Source organism: Anser brachyrhynchus (genome assembly GCF_964034855.1).
Source record: "Anser brachyrhynchus genome assembly, chromosome: 2".
NCBI lineage: Eukaryota > Metazoa > Chordata > Aves > Anseriformes > Anatidae > Anser > Anser brachyrhynchus.
Genome location: NC_137695.1, coordinates 16,993,399 through 17,002,922, shown reverse-complemented (window position 1 = coordinate 17,002,922; position 9,524 = coordinate 16,993,399). Strand labels below are relative to the sequence as shown.

Here is a 9,524-nt window from a genome sequence, read left to right as displayed (position 1 = left end):
ATAAAACATATTGCAGGTAAGGGAAGAAGAATTACTATTCACTTTTCTGCAGTCCGGGGAGTAGCAAGGTGCTGTCTGAACTGGGCTTAAGTTCCTGTCTTCTCTGCGATCAGGGCTAGTTTCCCTCTGTGGCAATAACAATGTCTGCTTAACAGGATCCACAACCCAACTCACTACTTTGTTATTAAATTACAGACCAAGAAATGCTTGAAATAAAAACTGATTAGATCAAACACTACTTGCTTAGCACATCACCATGGAAACTCCCCTTTCTCCATCTGTTTATTTACAATGATAATGGGTTCTGCAATAAACTTTGAAATAGATACATAGATAGAAACAAGTCAAAACAAATGGCAGAAAATGGATATCTTAACTGGCAGCGAGTAAGCCAATCACCCTCTGCCCCAGGATACCACTGCTGTCTATGCTCAAGTTGAAAAAAATTGTGGTGACCAAAGCTAGCACGTAAGCAGATGTAGTATGCAAAATCCCCAGTCACTTGCTGTGTTAACCATAGATACTTCAGGATATTTTTACTTTTAAATTCTCCAGACACCCAGTTTCCCACACTCTGGAGGTTCTCAGTATGGTCTGCCTGGGCAGCACATTAGTGGTGATAGTATATAAGCACTCCCCAGAAGGATCTCTGCTTGGAAAATACCAGTAAAAGCAAAATCATTTCAGCTCGCCACAGTCCTTCACCTAATCTCTCCTTAGCTCTATGAATCACTCCCAGCTGACAGTGAAAATACCTCATTATCACGTGAAACTAGACAGGCTTCTTGCAGCCAGCCTCTCAAAGGTGCTCACAGTCTTCTGTGGATGGACTTTTGTGAGCTGCAAGAGCACTGACACCAGCAAGTATAGGAAAATGCCAATGTCAGTGGTTGAGCCTCAAGCCCTGGGGTCCACTGAGGGAAACCGGCACCATCAGAGGTGATCCATCACCCTCCTGAGATGCCCTCCTAAGCACAGAGGGAATCAGCAACAGGAGGTGGAGTCCACCCAGGGACACAGGTGCCCAGTGAGCCACCCAAACAGACAGCCCTCTGACTAGGAGGGACGTGCCCATGCATAAAGCTAGGAGGCAAACCAAAGCCCTGAATGTGAGACCTAGGAGGGTTGTTCAGCACTGCAAAGCAAAGCAAAGAGCTGCTAGATCCCATCCAAAACACGTACATGGTCGGTTCAATGCCCTGAAACATGGCTCCGGCACGCTGTTCTCCTTTATATTCACAGATCTTTCCCCAAAGCCCAAATTTCTGTGTGTTTACACGGATGCACACAGTTCCGGGCAAGGCTGCTCTTGGGACGTATGCCCACGTAGGCAGGCAAACAGGATCTTCACAATCAAAGAAATGCATTCACAATTCGTCCGTCTTTATTTTACTGTTTATAAATACCCAGTTAGGAATTAAGGAAAAACCACTGTGTGGTTTAAGTAGCCAGTCTTATACCACAAAAGATGAATAGTGAATAGCTGAAGTGAATGATTCCCAGAAAACTCATAGTCTGAAAACTGTTTGTCTGTGTTATTCAGCAAATGCTTATGAATAACGAACAAGCAAACAGAAGTCAGAACACGACCAGAGGATGGATCAAACTGATCAGAGACTTTATTCACAATTAAATATATTCATGTGTATGTGTGTGTGGGGGGGTGTATTTATATACATCATGCTCTTATGCAAGTATAAACAAGCCAGAGCACTGACAGCAGCATATCATTATCAGATGGTAACGAGCAACACACTAATGAGAGTGCAGGAAATGGCTGTTGCTGGGTGCTGTAGTGCAACACCCATACACGAACCATACTTTGCCTTCTCCTTTCATGCAGGGTATAGGTATAGGTTACAAGCACGATCAGTACACACACTGGAAGCTTAACAGCTATGCATCAGCAGGTGTTTTTAACACCTGGGTGTTAAAAAAGGGCAAGACCTGACAAACTTCTTCATAATGCTCCTTGTTGGGATCCTATTGAACCTGAGCCAAGAGCTGAGATGGAGAATCATTTTATGAACACTGCCACCAAAATTTCCTGGCCAAGAGACTGTGGGAAATGTTACCTGCAAGAAATCCAGCCTCCTGGCTTACAGAAGTTCTCCTCATGCTGCAGTGATTTATCAGCCCTTGAAAGTAATCTGGAAGGGATGGTCATCTGCCTAGCGATTTCTTCAGGAGTGCCACACTGTAAGACCCCTGCTTGCAAAACCCTTCATGATAGTCCAGAGTGGGAAGCTGTTATAGGGTCAACCACAAATTATCCAGAAATATTTATTCTCCTATTAAGGTGTGTTCACTAGGTCACCAAGCCCTGTCAAATTCTCCAGTAGAACTGGGTGAATAATGGATTTTTTTAGCTCCCAACTGGAAAGAAGCATTTGGGATTGATTTGAAGTTTTCATTTTTAAATATAGCCTGATTTCAAAATGAAAATATCATTTTTAAACAAAATGTCAAGATGCTTTCCAGGTTTCTCCCTGCTTTTTGTCAAAATGATTTATCAGACTTGACCCAAATTGATTCAATTGCTCTAAAACTGCCACAAATGTATATATTAACTGAAAATATTTTCTGCTCAGCTTCATCCAAAACATGTATAACACTTAAAAAATTAGTGGGGGAAACTGTGACGGGGATGCAGAAATATTTAAACATCCAATGCAAATAAAGTACAAATGTAATGGCCTCACTACTACAGAAATGTCTTGGCATGTTTCCACCTGGAGCCAGCTAGATGATTAACTGGCCACGTGCACTAATTATTTGAGGTCGATGTTTACATCAGCACTGTGCAAACTGGGTGCAGTTCTGCTCAAAAAATAAAAACATTCAACTGAAGACTGGAGACTGGACCTTCTGTGCTTGGGAAAAGTTGAAATAAGGTACAGGAAAATGAGCCTCTGGGATTTCGAAGCTGAGGCTTGGGCAGACCTGAAGAAGCCAACATCCTGGCCAGGGAAAGCCTTTGCTTGTGCCGGCTGCAATAGCACCCACAAGGTTTTCCCAGAGCAGGCATCACTTGTACGGGAACTGCCACCATCTCTGTCCCTCAAGTGATGTCTGTAACAGCCTCCTTCCCCGAGACTGAGATAGGGAAGCATGAATCTGACTGAACATTATCTGTAGAAGTCTTAACATTTGGAAGAGCATTTTTGGAGTGCTAGTAGATCAGTGCAATGCTGGATCCAGCCAAATGCCTTTTTCTGACTTTGTCCTCTCTTGTTCCACTACTGATTCCTGCACAACTGATTTAAGCCTTAGGTTACTTACAGTGGGTGAGACGTCCTCTCATTTGGCAAGAACTGGAAATAATTCTCCAGATATCAACATAAAAATGGCATAAACCAGGTGATCTGGAAGCATAGAAGTGAAAAAAGGCACTCAGTTGCTGTGTAATGATAACATACAGCTAATACAAATGCAAGTGTTTTGCAGAAAAAAAAAAGTCTGCACAGAAACAAAGGACAGGCTTCTCCCAAACCTCCTTGAAATCCAGAGGCCAGATCCTGCTTCAGCTCTGAGTGAACAAGGTACAAGTCTACTAAAGCAAGTAAAACTTTAGCAGCATACGCTTGGGGTTAGAGCCCCGTTGGTTAGTTTCCTGTGCTGCAGGGAGTGCCACTCAGCAAGCAAGGACCCCGTGCTCTCCTATATATTTCCTCCCACATATGTCTTCAGGCAGCACCTAAATTTGCAACCTTCCTATGGATGGAAACAAACAGGCTTGGTCTTCATCAACATCTGGAGCAGGCACAGCTTTTGCTGAAAGATACCTGTCAGCCTGGCTCTCCGTGTACTGACAGCTTAAAAGCTATGTTAAAGCTTAGCTTAAAGGTTGTTTGATTTGAACACAATCTACAAACCCAGCTCCCAGAGCGCTCAGGGGCTGCAGGCAGCCTTACTGTTCACTGCCTCTTTTATATATTGCAGTGGCTGAGTCTTATCTGTTCTCTGTTTACTATTTGTGCATTTTAAACCAAGGGGAGAAACAACCGCCAAGAAAACTCTGGCACGTTTTGTGTGTGTGACAGACACGCTATAAATAATAGAAAATTAATGCTTTCTTTTTTCATATCTGCTTGCAGATGGCTTGTCCAGTGCATTTCAGGCAGCAAAATTACATCAGTAGCAGCTTTGTCAAACATGTTTTTTTCTTACCAAATGTTCAGTTTCTGTCAGAGCCTGTCCAGTCAAGTTCCCGTGAAGGGCTGATGATAAACTGAGATCTTCTGGTGCTCTTCAGCAGCCCCATGCCTCCAGGGTTGGGCCAGACAGCTTGTTCATAGATCAGTGCATCTTTTCATGAGACAGTGCTGGTAAGGAATGAATGGACAAAAGAGGAGAGGTCAAGTGCAAGCTTTTATAGCCGTTTGTTTAAACCTGCAGTAATGAGAAAACATTTTGCTAATGTGAAGTGTGAGGGAAGGCTACTTCTGGGGCCTGTCTGCCCACTAGATGGTGCTAGAAAATAATGTAACTGCCCTTTCTCATGCTGCACCACTGCTGAAGCAGCACTGCTTCACTGATGCACAGATCTGCAGCGAGCAAAGTGTGTAGCTTATAAGCAGTTGGAAGCCAATACAGTTTCTTCTCTGATCTGATCTGCTTAGTTTACAGATGTGCCCTAAAAGAAAGGGTTTAGTTCAGATGCACTTCAGTGTCTCCAGTTTTTCTCAAACTGAGTACCCTCATGAGCAGCAGATGCTGGGCAGGCTGGTGCAGTGCATGGCGTGGACGCAGGCTCAGGATCCTCACCTGTAGCAACGCTGCTCCAAGAATTCACTCCCCCGTCCATTGCCCAGGTGAGCTGGGCACTGGCTAACGCAGCACCACACTCATATCCACGGCCAGCGTGGCCTTCAGCGAAAGGTCAGCAGCCAGCAAAACAGAAAAGCCTTTCATTCCAGCCGGCCAAGTTCTCAAACGCCTCCTGAAGGAGAAAGCGCTGCCAGGACCGGGCACAGAACGGAGGTGTGTGCTCACAGGCGGGAACTTCCCCATGGGATCTGCAGCTGTAGACATGGGCTTTGCACTGTTCCTCTCTGTTTCATGGTCCAAGAAAGTCAGTCAGGAAACTGATTTATGAAGGACGTGGGTGATATGTCATTTCTGCAGCAGCCCCAGGGCTGGGAAGCCGGCACTGAGATGGGTGGTGGCCAGCAGAAAATTCCTTCGGCGAACAGTGGTCAGTGATGTGTGGAAGCCCCAGACCCAGAGTGGGAACGAGAGGACATCTTCCTCCTGAGTAGGGCTCCCGAGTGGGACCTGTGGGGAAGGGGACACAGCAGACTGAGGACATCAAGCACTGCAGCACATCCTCTCATGTATTAAGAAAACCATTACAGTTCATTTGTCAAGTTTGTTCTTATTTGAAAGAATGCACTTACCACAAAATAACAATTACTCATGTTAATACAGGGCGCAGCTTTCTCATGGATGCACATGCAGGTAACACAGAAACTCCTGTTTCTAAATGTTTCTTACCAAATCCAGATTTCGTTTTTTCCCTGTACCAATTTCAATTTCCTGCAGAAATTAATCACACTCGCTAATGGACAGAACAAGCTGGATTCAGATTCAGACCTTAATTCAGAATTACTCTGATGACAGATGGTTTCTCTGATTTTATGAGTGACAGCGAAATCAATTGCTGGCCCATTCGACAGTGTTTCTCATGGTGTACAAAGAATATTCAAAGCCAGACTAAAATGCTCTCAACGTCAAAGGAAAATGATAGGGACAGTGTGTATGATAGTATAAGTGATGAATCTGCCCCTTAAATCTACTGTCTTGTATAGGCTGGAAAAGCTTTCTGGGTAGAAAGCGGGGCTACAAGTCAGAGCGATTCCTACAGCGGTCACACAAAGGCCAGCTGAGGTCAGGTCATCTGCCATAAGCAGATATTTCCATGCCGGAGCACTAGGTAATGTGGTCCTGGCACATCTCTGTTCCAAACACATGTCCAATATTCGGTATTACAAATCATTTATTAAAGCTCAGCCAATCATAATAGTAAATTTGTACGCATGTGAAGATCTCTATATTTTGCCAAAAGTAGCTCATGCATAAAAAATATTACATAAACTTTCTGAACGTATATCAAAATAAATATTACAAATTACAGGAAATATGCTAAAATGACTCCCATTAAAATTTCAGGATTTGTTTAGGATTACTCCGATGGTTATAAAAGTGTCTCCTCTCATATCCTTCAGTTGGAGGAACAGCTTTGCCTTGGTCATTTTCTCCCCCTTAAAAACATGCCAGATTATTTTTACATCCAGCAGAACTGCTACAGGCACAGTGCAAAGTCTAGACACCTGCACTTGTCCAGACCCAGCGCACTGCTGAGCTGGGTGCCCCCAGGTCAGAAGCATCCTCTGGGCCAATTTTCCAGTGCTAATTGATGCTGCCCCTCCATGAGAGCCTTCCAGCCGCCATCTGCAGCGGTCACCGTGTGCCTGCGGGCCGTGCCAGCGCTTCCAAGGCAGGTGTTGACGCCCTTCACAGAGCACGACGACAGCAGGACTTGAACTTCCACTGCGTGTTGCAAAGAGGGATGAAGTCACTTATTTGCTTCCCCTGATGGCTGTCAGCCTGCCCTTGCTCCAGCTCTGGCTATACTCACTTCACGGCGCTACGGTGACCGCGGTATCATGGCATTAAAGCACATTTTGGGACAGAAATCAAGCTGTGAGCCACGTATGCAGGAGGGAACTACCAAACAGCCAAGAGATCCCACAAAACTTAGATCCACAGCTCTGAACTAGCTGCCCCTGCTCCCTCCCCAGTACATATCCTCTAGCCCAGTCAATGAAAAAGCATTTCAAACTGTTGGGTAAATCCTTAAGCCTGCCCTGACAAGAATAATTTGGTCAGCACTGGTCAGTCAGTGTCAAGAAATGATGTGGAGGCAGTGGGAGCTAGAAGGCAGGAACTGAAAATGATTACAAAGGTAGAAAAAGAGCAACGAGAAACGCTGGAACTGTATAATTCAATGAAACTGAAAAGTGACACTTTTAGGGATAATTTTAAGTTGAACAAAAGAATTGTTATATCACGTTATCTCTGGCACATACAGCCTCATGATTTCATTTGAGCCATGCCTATATCAGGTTTCTAAGAGGATAAACGAGATCCATATGAAGACATACATCATTAGGATGAAAAAAAAAAAAACAAAAAAACCTTTTGTTAGTCGAACTACTCCATCGCTGCGTATTACAGCAATTTCTGTACTTTCCACAGGGCACCAAGCGCTTGGCACTGAAACACTTTCATCCTGCCCCACGGCCACTTCCTCGAAGGACGGGAAAGGAGTGAAGAAACCCGCCCCTGAGGGATGCAAGACTGCGTGTTTCTGGGGCTGTCCCCACCAGCCCGTGTGGCAACACCCGGCGGGAGGTGACCGAGGAGCTCTCCCCGAGCGCCCCCGGCCTCCTCGCCCCCTGCGGGCCCGCTCGAGGCCGCCATCGCCGCCTCCCCCTCCCGGCCGGCCGCGGCTCTGCCCGGGCCCTGCCCGCGGGCGGGAGGAAAATGGCCGCGGCCTCCTGGGCCGAGGGGGGCGCGCTGCCCTCTGCCGGCCTCAGGGCGAAACGGGGAGCGGGGAGACGGGCACAGAGTCAGCCTGGGCAGCGCTGGCGTGCCTCACAGTCAGGCCTGTCCCCTTCCAGAGCCCTAAAAGGCTTTGGAGAGCACAGGGCTTTCATTCTTCCTTCCAAAGGCGGAGACGGAGGGGTTACCCCAGCCTCTGAGGTTCTACAGCCCATCAGCTTCACATCAGCATCCAAACCTTGCAGCCATCAGGACCGGACTGTTTGTAATAAGGAAGAAAATTTTCATAAATATCTGCCGACTCCAACTGTACGGGAGTCAAAAAAAAAAAAAGAAGCTTATTGCAGAATTTGGGGTAATTTGCAAGCTTTGTCATTGCTACAACATAAATAGGGAAGTGCTATTTATGTTGGGGAAGGGAAATTGTACAAAGCGTTTTAGGGGAGGATGTAATGTCTTTAAATATAATTAATTTCCCTGTCTGAAGACTTTCACCCTACAGTCACACAGTTTTTTTGCTGGTGTATATTATTTCAGCAGGCACTTTGTTTTATTTTAGTTCCAAAATAAATGAATTTGAGTGAGAGATTTGCAAGGGTTTTTAATGAAAGCATTAGTAGTGTTTAGTTCTGTAAACGCTTGTATATAGAAGTGACACACGAACATACTTGCGAAACCATTTCCCAAACACAGACTGCCCAGATGGTGAGCTCACCTACACATAAAACGTCAAGATGCTGTTCTCACATGATCCAGCATGAAAAACCACTGGAAACGCTTCCATCTTCCCACTGACAACTCATCCCCACCTCAATCCCAAACAGTCTGAATGGGAAACATATGATTTTCGTTTGGTCCTAAATAGAAATAATCCATTATTGCTCAAATTATGAAAAAAAAAAAAATGACAAAAAAAAAAATGACCAATTTCCTCCCCAAACCAGGAAATGTCACTCAGAAAGAGGCAAGGGAAAGTCTGTAAAAACTTACACCAATTTAAGAGCTGCTTCTAAAAATCAGCTGCTAATGACAGGCGTTGAGGTGTAGTGGCCCTTAAACCAACACGGTTACAAAAAATATTACTAGTGAAAAGATTTGGAAGACTTCAAATGACTGAGGACTCTTTTCATCAGAAACCACTGCAAGCAATGGCTTTTGCTTAGATGCCAGTGGCGAATAAGTGGTTTGTGTATGACTTTTATTGAGATGTAAGTTCCAGGCTTGTAGAAGACAGGACCGGTGGTTTATACGTCAAGGAAATGACATTGTATACTGAAGATTATTTTTATAGGTCTTGTTGTTTCCATTGAAACATGAAAGCGCTTATCTTTATGTAGCTTCCTTTATCGCTATCAACTATTTGTAAACTCTATTTGATTTTCCAGATCCTTTGCAGTCAAATGTTATTTAATAAGCACTGTACTGTATACAAAGCAGAGCAGCCAAAGGGCAGTTTTAATTTGCAGGCTGAAGGAAGCAGCATTATAGCCAGGCAGGGAGGAACTTCCTGGGCATTTTTTTTATAAACTAATAAACTTTTTGAGAGAAGGCGGCTCCTTACTGCATGATTTCTCTTCACCTGGAACAGGAACCCCTTGCCAACAAAAGCAAAGCTGTTTGCTTTTGTTGGGGAAAAAAAAGGAAAGAAAAAAAAAACCACACAGCCCCGCTCAGCCTTCACAGTCCTGCCTGCGGATGAAGGAGGGAGACACACTCCATATATATTTAAGTCCTTGCACAGTTGTCAAGGAAGTGGCATGAGCTCCTGGGAAACCCATAGTTCCTGTTTAATATGTCAATTGGTCACAGTGTCGTGTGGCCCATACAAGCAAGTGGACTGTGTGGCTGTGCAAGCAAGATGATGTTTATATGGATGAATGGTGATAATAACCACTGGGATGGGATGAGTTTTGATTCCTGCCAGGTGTATTATCTTTCCATCTGAGCCGCACACATAG

The 9,524-nt window shown here is 44.8% G+C and overlaps 1 long non-coding RNA gene across 1 annotated transcript; it reads right to left on the bottom strand.

Moving 5' to 3' along the window:
* Window positions 1–1,041: 1,041 nt before the first annotated feature.
* LOC308188981 lies at window positions 1,042–9,275 on the bottom strand. Its single transcript, XR_013945923.1, has 4 exons — window positions 7,201–9,275; window positions 4,768–5,277; window positions 4,171–4,325; window positions 1,042–3,365 (listed from the first exon to the last, which is right to left on the bottom strand). It is a non-coding gene; the product is annotated as an uncharacterized lncRNA (long non-coding RNA).
* Between the last annotated feature and the right edge of the window lie 249 nt (window positions 9,276–9,524).